Genomic DNA, 17,117 nt, shown 5'->3' with positions numbered 1-17,117 from the left:
GGGCCGCGGGCTCCGGTCTCTCTCTCTCTCCCGGGGGACGGGGCCGCGGGCTCCGGTCTCTCTCTCCCGGGTTCGGGCCGCGGGCTCCGGTCTCTCTCTCTCTCCCGGGGGACGGGGCCGCGGGCTCCGGTCTCTCTCTCTCTCCCGGGGGACGGGGCCGCGGGCTCCGGTCTCTCTCTCCCGGGTTCGGGCCGCGGGCTCCGGTCTCTCTCTCTCTCCCGGGGGACAGGCCGCGGGCTCCGGTCTCTCTCTCCCGGGTTCGGGCCGCGGGCTCCGGTCTCTCTCTCTCTCTCCCGGGGGACAGGCCGCGGGCTCCGGTCTCTCTCTCCCGGGTTCGGGCCGCGGGCTCCGGCCGTTTCCTTCAAACTCAAATCTCCCTCCTTTCACCGTCAACCAATCTAGTCCCACCGGAAATTCATCTGACCAATCAGACGTCCACAGCAACGCAGCCACCAATCAGATGGAGGGTTGTTGCGATGTCTTTGCTGCCTCTCTGCTGGCCCGCACGGCAGCCATCTTGGTAAGGGTGGAATAAAAGCAAAATACTGCAGATGCTGGAATCTGAAACAAGAAACAGAAAATGCTGTAAAACCTCAGCAGGTCTGAGAGCACCTGTGGAGAGACAGAATAGAGTTAACTTCTATTCTCTCTCCACAAATGCTGTCAGACCTACTAGAATTTTACAACATTTTCTCTTTAGAAGGGTCATTCTGATTCAAAACGTTAACTCTATTCGTCTCCACAAATGCTGTCAGACCTGCTGAAATGTTCCAGCATTTTCTGTTTTTCAGAAGGGTTATCCTGATTCGAAATGTTAACTCTATTCTCTCTCTCCACAAATGCTGTCAGACCTGCTGAGATTTTCCAACATTTTCTGTTCCTGTTGGTAAGGTTAAGCTGGGACAATGCAGCCAAGTGGCTTTCCTCCCGCCTACTGTGCAATCGGACATCACCCACAGAGTAAAATTAAGGCAAAATAGTGGATGCATTGGACACAATTAAGGTTTCTAGTCTTTATGATCCTCAGGGTTGATGTTCTTCCAGCATTTTCTGTTCTTGTTGGTAAGGCAACTCGAAATATTAATTCTGTTTCTCTCTCCACAGATGCTGCCAGATCTGCCGAGTTTATCCAGCACTTTTTGTTTTATTAACCATAGGGTTCCTGGCTATTTTAATGGCTGCAGATTAATGGCAGAAGTCGGGAATTCAAACAATAAGGGGTTGGACGGAAGCATAACACATCTTTGCACTGTTTCTATTCAGAAAACTTACTTTCTAAATTATACCTACTCTTCACGTTCCTGAGTGGGACCAGAACTCATGGAACTTGAGGAAATTTTAGAAGCTGAAATCATAGGCCAAAAAAAATGACAAGTCTACCACCCCTTTCAACCAAAAGTCAGAGAGAGGGGTATGAGGACTTAATTTTTGACTTCAAGTAATATCCTTGTATTGTTTTGGGCACAAAAATTATCACCAAACCAATGGAAAATTTGTGTTGAATTCTTTTATTAAATGAATATCTTATCTACAATGAAGCAGCCTGTAAAATGTTATGTTGTTGTATTCTTTTGAACTCCAGGATGTAGTATAACCAACATTCAGGTGAAAAGTGCCAAGTTACATTCGTACGGTAGCGGTGCCAGGCAATGCTCATCTCCAAGTGAGAATCTAATCTGACTCGGGGATTTTCACAATAACTTCATTGCAATGTTAATGTAAACATCTCTCCTTCATACCCAGTGGCATTACCATCACCGAATCCCCCACTGTCAACATCCTGGTATGAACCAGAAAATAAACTGGAACAAAATACTGTGGCTGTAAGAACAGATCAAAGGTTGAGAATCTTTGAGTGAGTAACTCCTCAAAGCCTGTCCACCACCAACAAAGCTCAAGTCAGAAGTGTGATGGGATACTCTCCACTTGTCTGGATGTGTGTGCAGCTCCAACAACACTCCATTTAAGACAGGAGTGAGGAGCATTTTTTTCTTTCGGGGGCTGTGCGCCTTTGGTACCCTCTGCCTGAAAAGGTGGTGGAAGCAGAGTCTTTGTCTCTTTTTAAGGCAGAAATGCATAGATTCTTGATAGCAAGGGGGGGAAGGGGAAGGGGAAGGGGAAGGGGAAGGGGGTATGCAGTCATAAGCAACTGGGGGAGTGGCAGGGATGTGGAGGTGAGGTTACAATCCGATCAGCCATGATCTTATTGAATGGCAGAACACGTTTGAGGGGCTGAGTGGTCTACTCCTGCTCCGAATTGGATGTTTGTATGTAACTCTTGACAATAATTGTGCAGCTTCTGTATTCAGAACTAAAAGACCGTAAGACATAGGAGCAAAATTAGGCCATTTGGCCCATCAAGTCTGCTCTGCCATTCAATCATGGCTGATTTTTTTTTTCACATCCCCATTCTCCTGTCTTTTCCCCACAACCCCTGATCCCCTTACTAATCAAGAACCAATCTATCTCTTGTCGTAAAGACATTCAATGACCTGGCCTCCACAGCCTTCTGTGGCAAAGAGTTCCACAGATTCATCACTCTCTGGCTGAAGAAATTCCTCATCTCTGTTTTAAAGCATTGTCCCTTTTAGCCTGAGGTTGTGCCCCCTGGTTCTACTTTTTCCTACTAGTCTCCACATCCACTCTGTCCAGACCTCGTAGTAAATTCCAAAAAGATTCCCCCCTCATCCTTCTAAACTCCGAGTACAGACTCATAGTTCTCAACTATTCCTCATACGACAAGCTCTTCATTCCAGGGATCATTCTTGTAAAGCTCCTCTGGACCCTTTGCAAGGCCAGCATAGCCTTGCTTAGATATGAGCCCAAAACTGCTCACAATACTCCAAATGGGATCTGACCACAGCCTTACACAGCCTCAGAATACATCCCTGCTCTTGTATTTTAGCCCTCTTGACATGAATGCTGACATTGCATTTGCCTTTCCAACTGCTGACTGAACTTGCATGTTAATCTTATGAAAATTTTGAACAAGGACTCCCCAGTCCCTTTGTGTTTCTGATTTCCTAAGCATTTTCCCATTTACAAAATAGTCTATGCCTCCATTCCTCTTTCCAAAGTGCATAACCTCATGCTTTTCCACATTGTATTCCATCTGCCACTTCTTTGCCCACTCCTAACATGTCCAAGTCCTTTTGCAGCTCCCCCCCCCACTTCCTCAATGCTACCTGTCCTTCTACATATCTTTGTATCATCTGCAAACTTAGCAACAGCACCTTCAGTTCCTTTCTCCAAATCGTTCATGTATATGGTGGGAGGCACTGACCCCTGAGGCACACCGCTAGTCACTGGCTGCCATCCTGAGAAAGATGCCTTTATCCCCACTCTCTGCCTTCTGCCAATCAACCAATCCTCTATCCATGCCAGGATCTTACCCTTAACACAATGGGCACTTAACTTATTTAACAGTTGTCTGTGTGGCACCTTGTCAAAAGCCTCCTGGAAATCTAAACAAGTCATGTCCACTGGCTCTCCATTATCTAACTTCCTTGTTACCTCCTCAAAGAACTCTAACAGATTTGTCAGACATGACCTCCCCTTGACAAGGCTGTGCTGACTCAGTCTTACTTTATCACGCACTTCCAAGCATTCCGCGATCTCATCTTTAATAATGGACTCTAAGATCTTGCCAATGACCAAAGCCAGGCTAACGGCCTATAATTTACCATCTGCTGCCTCCCTCCCTTCTTAAACAGCGGTGTTACATTAGCTACTTTCCAGTCCTCTGCTACCCTCCCTGCCTCCAATGATCCTGAAAGATCACCACCAATACCTCCACAATTTCCTCAGCATTTAAGTCATTCAACTGCATTCTTACAGGAGTTGAATGTGAACACCCAGTGCACCTTTTGTTGTGTATCATATCTCTCTGATTCAACATTTGATTTGATTTATTATTGTCACATGTATTAGTATACAGCGAAAAGTATTGTTTCTTGTGCGCTATACAGACAAAGCATTATCATTCATAGAGAAGGAAAGGAGAGACTGCAGAATGTAGTGTTACAGTCACAGCTAGGATGTAATGAAAGATCAAATTAGTGCCGTAATCTGGAAGGAAAGCTGTAGTAAGTGTCTGGCTGTTAGCCTGGTTATTACCCTATTAGCTCCACCATTGCTGGCCCTGCTTCCAGCTGGTTTGGCCCTAATTTCCAAAATTCCCCCTCTAAACCTTTTCATTTGTCTATTTTCTTTCCTCAAGACCCGCCTTAAGAATACCTTTTTGGCTAAGTCTTTGCCATCTGCCCTATTATCGCCTTTTGTATAACGCTTTTATAAAGTGCCCTGGGATGTTTTGAGTTAAAAGCACTGTAAATACAAGTTGTTGTGGCTGTTGAAAAGTGCCACGAACAATGGATCCCCACATGAACCTCCACCAGCCGCACCGTTGATATCGAAAGAAAATGAACACAGAACAAAACAGTCCAAAACTGTTATCAGCAGCATTGATCCTAAATTTAACATGGAAATGCAGTAATTGACCGATAGCAGTGTCAAATTTGGAAATAATGGGGTGAAGAGAATAAGGAGAGACCCTCAAGAACCCAAAAGTAAAAACAGGTCACAAAACAAGGCAAATTGAACAAATACAACCTAAGTGCATCAAATATCAACTGCATTTGCAAAAATTCTTTATGTATATTGTCTTCATCTTTATGAATATTGTGCCACTAACTGAAGAGTTATTCAGGTGATAAATAATTGGAACATTAATTTTAATGTACAACTCTGAGGGAAAGGGCAAGTTTCCACCAGTATTTGATGTCCAATCCCACATTTCATCAGCAGAGGGAGCTGCACACCACATTTCACATCAGGTCAAATTCAGATCAAGTCCCAGATTACCCATGGTATCAAAATCGTATAACCTGATATTTGAAGAAAATCAATTTGATTTCAGACCACGTACAGAGTTCAGAAAACAATTTTGATTACTTTTACATCAATCATGCCCAATAATAAATTTGTATCCATTCTGTTAACCAGATGCCAGATTCTCTGGGTTAAGTTGGAATAAATCAGGTTTTAAGTTTATTTATTGAGTGTCACAAGCAGGCTTACATTAACACTGCAAAGAAGTTACTGTGAAAATGCCCTACTTGCCACACTGTTCGATTACACTGAAGGAGAATTTAGCATGGCCAATGCACCTAACCAGCATGTATTTCAGACTGGGAGGAAACTGGAGCACCTGGAGGAAACCCAAGCAGACACAGGGAGAATGTGCAGACTCCACACAGACAGTGACCCAAGCCAGGAATCAAACCTGGGTTCCTGGTGCTGTGAGTAAGCAGTGTTGCCACCATGCTGCTTAGATAAGCACATTCGCATGTGTAATTAAATTTGAAAATCCTGAATTTTGATTTTCCCTGCACCTCTACAAGATACACTATAGCAGTACTTTGCCAAGAGACTTGACATTCAAATTCACTTACGGGTATGAAGTTGCAGTGAACAGGCCAGAAACGATTCAGGCTTGGTGCATTCTGGCTTAAGTGATACATCTTCAGCACTGCCAAATTCTCTGGCACTGAAAATTAAATTTTAAAAACATGCAGTCTCATTCCTTCAGAGGTTAATTACTGACAGATTAAGTCCCCTCCAACTCCCAACATTTTCTGTTGTCTCTCATTATTCTGTCAATCTCATTCTTTCCATCTTTTTCACTTTCTGTAAATGATGTTAAAGGGGTCTTGTGGCACAGTGGTGGCGTCCCTACCTCTGGGTCAGAGATTCCAGGTTCAAGTTCCATTTTTAAAATAAGTTTTGTGACACGACTGTGCCTTTAAGAAATGTATTTTTTGAAATCATGCTCTCTGCAGTTTGTAAGCAAATCTTTTGCTTTTGTTATTGGCATGAAGCTGCCTGATTAGATGTCCTTTTATTGCTTAAATGGAGTTTTGTTTATTTGTAATCTGGGCCTAATGCGAGTTTGACAAGTTTACGACCCTTTTGAGCAGTTTGGGGGAGGAATGATTGACAGGCCAGGTGAGAAGATTTCTTTTACTTCTAGTTTTTGGCCACTGTAAGGTGTGCAGACTCCTGGCAGTGTCTCTGTCTCTATCTTTGTCATTAGAAATTCTGCTGTGTTAGAAGTGGTCTTTCTTGCCTTCCTGGAGTGGAAACTTTGCTATAAGTTGTTAACTGGCTAAAAGCTAGAGGCCAGCAGTGCCTTTATCTCTACCTCAATGTCTGCTGCAAGTTCCTAGGCTGGGAAGTCAGAGTTTCAATTCAATCCAGAGGACACATTTGCAGCAGGTATTGCTGAGCTGCAAAACCACGTGAACATTCTTATTTTCAATGCTAAACTTGTGGCAGATGTATATTTATAAGGAGGTTTGTTGTGTTGGATTTAGTTGTTAAGGTTTGTACAATATCATGATTTTTTTTCTTGTTTGTAATTGGTAAAAGTGATTGCTATTTTTCTTTCTATACATGTTAACTATATTCTTAAATAAACTTTCTTTGAGTAAAGCTCCCTAGTGGGTCATTTGAATACTTGAAGTGAAACATCTCAAGCTTACCAGCACCAAATTCAGTGTAAAACTTATAGTTTAGGCTGACTTCATAAAATATCTTGGAGTTTCTGACCTGGATTACACCATCTCACAATGCCAATTTAAAGTCCAACAGTTTATTTGGTATCATGAGACACTCACCTGATGAAGGAGCAGCACTCCAAAAGCTCGTGATACCAAATAAATGTGTTGGACTTTAATCTGGTGTTGACAGGCTTCTTACTGTGCCCACCCCAGTCCAATGCCAGCATCTCCACGTCTGGATTGTAAGTCTTAGTCCTATCTCAGAGTTACAAAGTCAATGCGCAGAGTGGATATGGAGAATCCCTAATCCATCACCTGCATCCTCCAAAAACCAACTCAAATCCAAATTGAATCCATTTATGGTCCTCACCAAGGAGATCTACTAGATCCAAGTTGACAAGAACTGGCATTACGCTTGATCTTGGGGCTCAATCTTAGCCAAAAAGCAGAAAGCAATAGATTTTTCTCTTTCTTCGTTTTGCAAAAATATACTATTCATAAAATATCTGAAAGAACATTATAAACATTTCAAAATGGCCATCACACACAGTGCAACAATATTCAGATTCTTTATATATGATCATGTTTCACTCTGAGCTGCTCCAATACAATCAAAGAAACATTACAGACATTTCAAAATGGTCATTACAAATGGTGCAAAGATATTAATTTTCTGCATAGATTAAGTTGCACTCCAAGATGCTTCAATGCAATTTTGATACATTTACTATTCACAGTATATGTTCAGTGGGTTCTGTACAACTCCCTTCTCCTCAGTTCACTATGGTTGAAAGGTCTTAGACCGCGACCCTCTCCATTGTGCCTCTACAGCTGCTGTCCCAGGTTTTAGTGAACCTCAGTACATAGTCCTAGGCTTTGGAATGTGTCAGGGACAGCTCTTTGGGGCTTACCAAAAGGTAGCTTTCACCAAATTGATGTCCCATCCGGTTCATCTCGGTGCGGGACCCTGCGTACAGCCTACAGAGCAGAGCCTTGTGTCACGTAACTCCTTGGGATGAAACTTAGCAAAAACCACTGCGTCTCTCTCCAGACCTTCTTTGCAAAGGCACATTCCACAAGGAAGTGGACAACAGTCTGTTCCTCACCACAGTCACCTCGAAGGCAACATATGGAAGGGGGTGAGACTCCAGGCGAGTCGGAAGCATTTGACGGGGAGGGCCTTTTTCACCACCAGCCACAGTAGGTCTTGGTGCCTGTTTGAAAGTTCTGATGATGATGCGTTCTGCCCAATGACTCTGACAATCTGCTCAATCCCCCGACAGGATCCACCATCTCCTTTCCCAGTAGGGCCTCTCAGGCATCATATGTAAATCACTATCCAATGGGCTTGTGGTCTAAAGGTGTTTCTCTGCATAAATCTTTTCATGAAGAGGGGTGGTCTGACATGGTCCAACTACTTGGGAGTGTTCCACGGCAGCATCACCAGCCTCACCCTTCGCCATATAGAGGACAGGTAGAACCTCAGCAAGTAGTGACACTTGGTGTTTGCATACCAAGGATTTACACACAGCTAGAGGTAGCCACACTCGAAGGTACCCATTGGTATTAGGACAATGTTGGGTATATTTTCTCTTCATTTTTCTGGAGGTTTCTATATTGTTTCCCTTCAAACACGGTCCATTTGTGGCCCCAGACGAAGCAGAAAGCAACTTGGGTGATTGCCTCAGGAGTGGGGAACGAGCCAGACCTGTTCCGCGTACAGCAACACCAAGAGTGCCTCACTCCTGATGACCCGAGTTCTTAACTGCAATGGAGAGGGAGCGCCATTCCCACACGTCCAGATTTTGTTCCATTGTGTCTACTTGCTTCTTCCAGTTTCTGCCACATGCTCTGGTCCCTCCGAACCCTATCCCCAGCACCTTCAGATCGTCTGACCTGATGGTGAAGAGGACAAGGAATTGGTCAGCCCAGTTCCCAAAGAACATGGCCTCATTCTTGCCATGATTTACCTTGGCAACTGAGGCCATTTTGAACTAGTTACAGATGTGGATCAGTCTGCACACTAACAGCAGACTTGAGCAGAAGACGATGATTTATCCATTTACAGGGAGGCTTTGTCTTGAATGCCTCTGCTGCCTGAGATCATCACTCCTCTTGTGCCCTATTCCTTCCTGATCGACTTGGCAAAGGCCTCTAAACACCACACGAACAGGAGGGGAGAGAGGGCAGTCCTGCCTGACTCCATATTTAATTAGAAAGCTTTCCGATTCCCACTCATTGATTGACACTGCACTACTGATGTTTATGTAGAGCAGTTGGATCCAATTGCAGGTTCTCACTGTCCCCCCCCCACCCCAAAAATCATTTTACAGTGAGACGGGTGATGAATTGCCAATATCTTGATTCCTTTCCTCATGGATTCTGAAATACTCCAGGCCTGAAGCACACTCTCGTATACTTCCAGCGGATTTGGGCTAATCCTGAGTAAGCTGTCACTTCTGGGAGTTTGATTTTTCTCGAAGGACTCGAGGGCCTTAGTCAACTCATCCTAACGTCACGCAGCTAGAGGCAGCCACACTCAAAGGTAGCCATTGGGATTAGGACAATATTGGGTACATTTTTTATTCATTTTTCTGGAGATTTGCTAATCCTCAGCGTTACATTGCGATGACTTTACTGAAACATTTTCTTCCTTCAGGCTGCTGATCCCAGGACTCTACTGTGTGTCTTTTGGAAGAAGAAATGTGAGCACGTATTATGGCTGGAAAGGTTGACTATTGGCCTGTATATCCTTCCCATATGCTTGATGGCAGGTGCTGAAAGCAGGAGAATTTCCCAGTCCGCCAGACTGCAGAAGGCAATGGCACAATAATGGTGGACCAGTTCACGGTCACCAATACCTTCTCAAGGTTTGGTCCCTGGGGGAGGAATGATTGAACAAATCGAAACGATACTTCCTCTTTCACCAGGGTTCTTCAATCTGATTGACTAAAGAGCCAAGTTGTTACAGTTCTGCTCACCAATGCCACAAATCTCCTATCGAACGCGGAAAAAGATGTCATAAATTGTCCCTCAAAAGCCTCCAATGGCTGTTAGCTTTGCCACTCACCATAGAATCCAGATCCAAGCACGTGAAGGGCCACAGACCTTTGATGCTGCTGGGGAGTTTTTTCCCTTCACGCTACATGTCAGGACTATCCTTTGTATGACCCACTCTCTTGTACTCGCACTGCATTTGAATGACAATATCTCAAACCATTCTAATAACCACATCAACTGAAAGAACCCCAAATCATTGAGGTGGCACGGTGGCAGTGGCTAGCACTGCTGCCTCACAAGGCTAGGAACCCGGGTTCAATTCCGGTCTTGGGTCACTGTGTGGCGTTTGCACACTCTCCTCGTGTCTGCGTGGATTTCCTCTGGGTGCTCCTGTTTCCTCCCACAGTCCAAAGATGTGCGGGTTAAGTTGATTGGCTGTGCTAAACTGACCCTAGCGTTAGGGGATTAGCAGGGTAAATAAGTGGGATTATGGGAATAGGGCCTTGGGTGGAATCGTGGTTGGTGCAGACTCGATGGGCCAAATGGCCTCCTTCTGCACTGTAGGGATTCCATGATTATTTAGACTTCAGCTTGATAGAGTAAATAGGGAAAAACTATTTACTGGTAGAATGATCAGCAATGCCAGCAGATGAGAGTTTTTTTGAAAATTGGTGAGTTATTACAACCTGCAATTAGTGCCTTGTAGAGTAGTGGAATCAGATTCAATAGGAACACTCTCGACTTTCCTGCTGTCTCTGATTTGCCACACTGCCTGGCTGATATCCAGTAGTGGATAAGGAGAAATTCCATCCAAATTAATACTGGATATGATCCGAATTTTGTCTTCATTTCCTGCCGAACTCTAATCCTTAGTTACCTACACTTCTCCTTTCTGGCACTGCCCAAGGTTGAACCAGGCTGTTCACAAACCCGGTGTTGCAACTGACTCTGAGATGGCCGTCAGACAACATATCTGCTTCATCACCTTTGCGCTTTGTGTAGTATCACATAAACCCACCTGTCGCAGTACATCTGCTGATAGTCTCATCCAAGCCTTTATTACCCTCTTGATGACTATTCAAATGCTCTTCTGGCTAGCCTCTTACTTTCCACCCAACATAAACTCAAGCTGATCAAAATCAACCCTGTCCAAATCTGAACTCACATCAAGTTCTGCTCACCCCTGCACTCACTGACCTCCCAGTCGGTGTCTCCGTTTTAATATTTGCATCATTTTCCAACTTTTCCATGGCATGGCCCTTTCCCATCTCTGCATCCTCCTTCAGCCCTGCAACCCTCAGATTGCTGCGCTGCTCCAACTCTCACCTCTTGCACATCCACCATTCCTCCATCATAGCCCAAGGCAGCTGCCAAAAGCTCTACAATTCCATCCCTAAACATCACCACCTCTTTTTCTTCATTTAAGACGCTCCTTGAAGCATTTTGAACGTTTTGTTGTCCCAAAATATCAGGTAGCTCAGCGTGAAATTTTTTTCACAACGTGGACATGAAGCAATTTGGGATATTTGACTACTTCAATGAAACTACATAAATGGAAGTTTTTGTTACTCACCCAGAGGAAACCCACACAGACACGGGAGAACGTGCAAACTTCACACAGACAGTGAACCAAGCCGAGAATTGAACCCTGGTGCTGTGAGGCAGCAGTGCTAACCACTGTTTTTGGTAACTTACCTCCAGGCACAAGGCAGAAGAATTTGGCTTTCATTTTCTCTCCATAAGTCATCCTTGAATTTCAGTTCGTGCTCCATCCTACACCTTTCACCCTAGTGTTTGAATTAAGACACCAAGACATTTTACTCCAGTTGCTGCTTTAACTGGAATCGACATGTGCCGATAGCATCTATACTTGTGCCAAATTATATCATTAGCGCCTCCTAATTCAATCCATTAGCATACAAGGAAAGATTATTTTGGATTTGCAGTCTGACTATAGAAATAAATCCCCGCAGCTGAAATGGCGCAGGTTTTAACAATTCCCAGCTCCATCCTTTCCAAGGCAATCAGGCTCTAAATTCTAATATAGATGTTTCTCCTCTCTCAGTAACAGCAGAAGCTCAGCAATGATTCTTGTACACAAGATACAAATCTATTGGCAACTTGGAGATAAATCCCATCACTTTACCAGTGTCTAGAAATTCTTTTGTGCTTTATTGTTCATACATTCCTGTTGCTCAGCTGTTTTCTTCATGGATCCCAGCCCCTGATGAACCATTTGACAATAGACCATCTGCACCACTATCACAAAATGGTAGGATGGCATTAAAATGAATGCTTATTTTTGAGCAAGTGAAATCAAACTGCCATATATTTTGTAAACCAGATTCCAGCATCCACAGTAATATACAACTAAGGAAAGAACAGGGTATTCTTCGCAACTGATACAATTAATAGTCGGGTGCTGTCAGTAAGGAAGCAGTTTAGACACTGATGAGGCGTTGAAGAAACAGCAGCAAGAAAGAGAGAGGCTGCCATCTCTAGGAACCAGTTCAGCCAGAGATTAACGGCTGAACTCAGCAGAAGGGCAGGGGAGAGGGGAGGCCATCCTTAGAAAACAACTCAGCTACAGATGAAGTGCTGAAGGCAAAAGCCAATTTGTGCAAAAGATTGTTATCTTTGCTGAACTGAAGACTAGTCTCAGTCCTGGTCATTTAAGTTGGACAGTATGCTATTCACTGGCTAGATTTGACCAATATAGTTGTTCTTTGGGAACAGCAGAGTTTAGGATTACTGGAGAAATTGATATTTTTGGGTTTTTAGAGTTGAGGGACTAAGTGCTTGCTATTAATTTGCCCAAGTATAAGACTGTTCTTTGTCACGCTTTATCTTTCTTCTACCTCAATAAATACTCGTTATTTTGTTGTTTAAAGAGAGGTCTGAGTTTTCACTGGTTCTGCAAATGTTTTGTAGTAATAACCATAATAAAGAACAATATGGCACGGGAAACCAGTGTTTCAGGTTGGAATATTCTCGTACAGGATATCAGTAAGGTTTTGTAACTTAAAGAACTGGGAACTCTTGGATTGGGATCTTTTAAAAAGCATAATTCTTCTTTTTAAAATTAACAAGTACAAAAAATGTAGAAAACAAGTGAAAACTTGTTATACTGAAAGTAAAAGCCTGCAAAATAAATGGGTCTTTCTCTAACATAGAATCCCTACAGTGCAGAAGGAGGCTATTCTGCCCACCGAGTCTGCACCAACTACAATCCCACCCAGGCCTTATTCCCATAGCCTCATGCATTTACCCTAGCTAGTCTCCCTGACTCTAACGGACAATTTACTATGGCCAATGCACCTAACCCACACAGCTCTGGACTGTGGGAGGAAACCACAGCACCCAGTGGAAACCCACGCAGACATGAGGAGAATGTGCAAAGTCCACACAGTCAGTGACCCAAGCCAGGAATCGAACCTGCATCTCTGGTGCTGTGAGGCAGCAGTGCTAACAACTATGCCACCGTGCCACCCAATATAAGCTTATTTGGAAGTGATAACGTAACAGTGGCAAAACTGAAAAATGTGCCTAAGGCTAAGCTGTTGGAATTGGCGGATAATTTGGAGCTGGGATCACCTGTAGGGTTAATAAAACCCAAGACTGTAGAAAGACAAGTGGAGTATCTAAACTTGCCAGAGATGTCAGACAAACTCGCTTCTCTAAAATGAAAGGCAGTGGAATTAGCATGCACTCAGGCTGAAAGAGAAAGAGAAACGGCAAAATTAACAATGAGCAAACGGGAACTAGAAAGAGAAAGAGGACAGAGCTGTCCAAAAGAATTGGAGAAGTGTAAGTAAGCAATGGCACAGAGAAAAGGATAAAGAGAGAAAATTTAAGCTCAGAATGCAGCAAATTCAAGTAGAGCAGGATGAGGGAGAAAGCAGCCCTAGACATAAATCTAATGGAGAGATGTTTATATTCATAAAGGCACTTCCAAAAATTGATTAGTAGAAATATTGTTCATGGCTGGAATTTTACCGTCCTGCCCACAATGGGAATTGGAGCAGATGTCGGGCGAACCATGGAAAGGTCCATTGACCTCGGGCAGGATTTTAAGGTTGCAGGACAAGCAAGGACATAAAATCCCGCCGCATATCTTTTGAAAAGATAGCTAAACAATCAAAATGGCCACAAGATATTTGGACAATACTCTTGTACGATAAATTTGTAGGTAAGGCTATTGAAGTATCTGCATCTTTGGATGAGGAGGTCGAAGGAATTATGAGACAGTCAAAAGAGCTATCCTTGGTGCATATAGAAACATAGAAGATAGGAGCAGGAGGAAGCCATTTGGCCTGCTCTGCCATTCATTACGATCACTGCTGATCATCCACTTCAATAGCCTAATCCTGCTTTTTCCCCATAACCTTTCTTTGATCCCATTTGCCCCAAGTGCTATATCCAGCCACCTCTTGAATGTATTCAATGTTTTGGCATCAACTACTTCCTATAGTAATGAATTCCACAGGCTCACCACTCTTTGGGTGAAGAAATGTCTCCTCATCTCTGTACTAAATGGTCTACTCTGAATCCTCAGACTGTGATCGCTGGTTCTAGACTCCCCCACCATTGGAAACAGTCTCCCTGCACCTATCCTGTCTAGACCTGTTAGAATTTTATAAGTCTCTATGAAATCCCCCCGCATTCGTCTGAACTCCAGTGAAAACGATCCTAACCTAGTCAATCTCTCCTCACGCATTAGTTCCACCATCCCAGGAATCAGCCGTGTAAACTTTCACTGCACTCCCTCGAGAGCAAGAACATCCTTCCTCAGAAAAGGAGACCAAACTGTACAACAATACTCTCGGTGTGGCTTCACCAAGGCCCTGTATAGTTGCAACAACACATCCCTGCTCCTATACTCGAAACCTCTCGCAATGAAGGCCATCATGCCATTTGTCTTCTTTACTGCCTGCTGCACCTGCATGCTTACCTTCAGTGACTGGTGCACAAGGACACCCAGGGCCCGCTGCACACTCCCCTCTCTCAATTTACGGCCATTCAGGTAGTAATCTGCCTCCTTGTTTTTGCTTCCAAAGTGAATAACTGCACACTTATCCAAATTATACTGCATCTGCCAATGATTAGCCCAACCTGTCCAGATCATTTTGAAGGATTTCTACATCCTCGTCACAGTTCACTATCCCACCCAACTTGGTATCATCTGCAAACTTTGAGACGATACGTTTTGTTCCCTCATCCAAATCATTAATATGAATTGTGAATAGCTGGGGTCCCAGCACTGATCTCTATGGCACCCCACTAGTTACTGCTTACCAATTTGAAAAGCACCCATTAATTCCTACTCTTTGTTTCCTCTCTGTCAACCAGTTATCTATCCATCTCAATACATTTTCCCAATCCCATGCACTTAAATCTTGCATGATAATCTCTTCTGCAGGGCTCTGTCAAATGCTTTCTGGAAGTCCAAATATACCACATATACTGGTTCCCCCCTTGTCAGCCCTACTAGTTACATAAGAACATAAGAAATAGGAGCAGGAGTAGGCCATCTAGCCCCTCGAGCCTGCCCCGCCATTCAATAAGATCATGGCTGATCTGTCGTGGCTCAGTTCCACATTCCTGCCCGCTCCCCATAACCCTTAATCCCCTCTCTCATCAAAAACCCATCAACCCGCGTCTTAAAAATATTTAGCGAGGTAGCCTCCACCACTTCAACGGGCAGAGAATTCCAGAGATTCACCAACCTTTGAGTGAAGAAGTTCTTCCTCAACTCCGTTCTAAACCGCCCCCCTTTTATCTTGAGGCTGTGCCCCCTAGTCCTACTGTCCTTTCTGAGCGGGAAGAGTCTCTCCACCTCTATCCTATCCATCCCATTCATCATCTTATATGTCTCAATGAGATCTCCCCTCATTCTTCTAAACTCTAACGAGTACAAGCCTAGTTTATTCAGCCTCTCCTCATAGCTCAACCCCCTCAACTCCGGTATCAGCCTAGTAAACCTCCTCTGCACTCCCTCCAAGGCCAAAATATCCTTGCGTAAGTAGGGCACCCAAAACTGCACACAATACTCCAGCTGCAGCCTCACCAATGCCCTATATAGCCGCAGCAAGACCTCCCTACTTTTATATTCAATCCCCCTCGCTACGAAGGCCAGCATCCCATTCGCCTTCCTGCCCACCTGCAAGCTGGGTTTTTGCGACTCATGCACAAGGACCCCGAGGTCCCTCTGCACCGTCGCCTGCTGCAGTTTTTCGCCACGTAAGTAATAATCCTTCCTACCATTATTCCTACCAAAGTGGACCACCTCGCACTTGCCAACATTAAATTCCATTTGCCAGTTCCTGGCCCATTCGCCCAGCCTATCTAGATCCTTCTGCAGACTCTCCACACCCTCCGCGCAATTTGCCGTTCCACCAATCTTGGTGTCATCAGCAAATTTCGACACCATACACTCGGTTCCCTCCTCCAGATCATCTATATAAATGGTAAATAGCTGAGGCCCCAGCACCGACCCCTGGGGCACTCCACTAGTCACCAACCGCCAATCCGAATAGCACCCATTGACCCCCACTCTCTGCCTCCTATTTGACAACCAATCCTCTATCCACGCTAACACCCTACCCCCAAATCCATGTCCCCTAACCTTCTGCAATAACCTCTTGTGAGGTACCTTGTCAAACGCCTTCTGAAAATCAAGAAAGATCACATCTACCGGCTCTCCTCTATCCACCACCCTAGACACATCCTCATAGAACTCCAGTAAATTTGTCAGACACAACTTCCCCTTAACAAAACCGTGCTGCGTCTGCTCTATCAAGCAATTCCCCTCAAGATGCCTCGCTATTTCCTCCTTGATGACGGATTCTAACATTTTACCTACAACAGACGTTAAACAAACCGGCCTATAATTCCCTGCCTTTTGCCTGGCACCCTTCTTAAACAACGGCGTAACATTAGCCGCTTTCCAATCTTCCGGCACTTCCCCGGAATCCAGCGACGTCTGGAAAATAACCACCAAGACATCCACTATCACCTCCGCCATTTCTTTCAGAACCCTCGGATGCGTTCCATCCGGTCCTGGGGACTTGTCCACAATCAGCCCCTCCAGTCTGTCGAGCATCTTCAGGGTTAACTCCTGAGGCATATAGGCAGAAGTTTTGGAACACAAGTAAATAGCTTGGGCAAACTCATTTTGAATTAGAAAGCCTAAAGGAAAACTATTTTGACTGTTGGATAGGGGCTTTAAAGATCCCGAAAACGTTAAAGAGGTGGGTGGCACGGTAGCACAGTGGTTAGCACTGATACGTCACAGCGCCAGGGACCCAGGTTCAATTCTGGCCTCGGGTCACTGTCTGTGTGGAGTTTGAACATTCTCCCCATGTCTGCGTGGGTTTCCTTTGGGTGCTCTGGTTTCCTCCCACAGTCCAAAGGTGTGTGGATAAGGTTGATTGGCTATGCTAGATTGACCCTAGTGTCAAGTGGATTAGCAGGTAAACATGTGGGGTTATGGGGATAGGGTCTGGGTGGAAGTGTGGCCTCCTTCTGCAGGGATTCTATGAATTCTATGATAGGTAA

The sequence above is a fragment of the Carcharhinus amblyrhynchos genome, chromosome 20, assembly GCF_965287045.1.
Source record: "Carcharhinus amblyrhynchos chromosome 20, sCarAmb.v2.hapA, whole genome shotgun sequence".
Classification (NCBI taxonomy): Eukaryota; Metazoa; Chordata; class Chondrichthyes; order Carcharhiniformes; family Carcharhinidae; genus Carcharhinus; species Carcharhinus amblyrhynchos.
The sequence above is the reverse complement of the archived record's forward strand: the minus strand, read 5'-3'. Positions refer to the sequence as shown.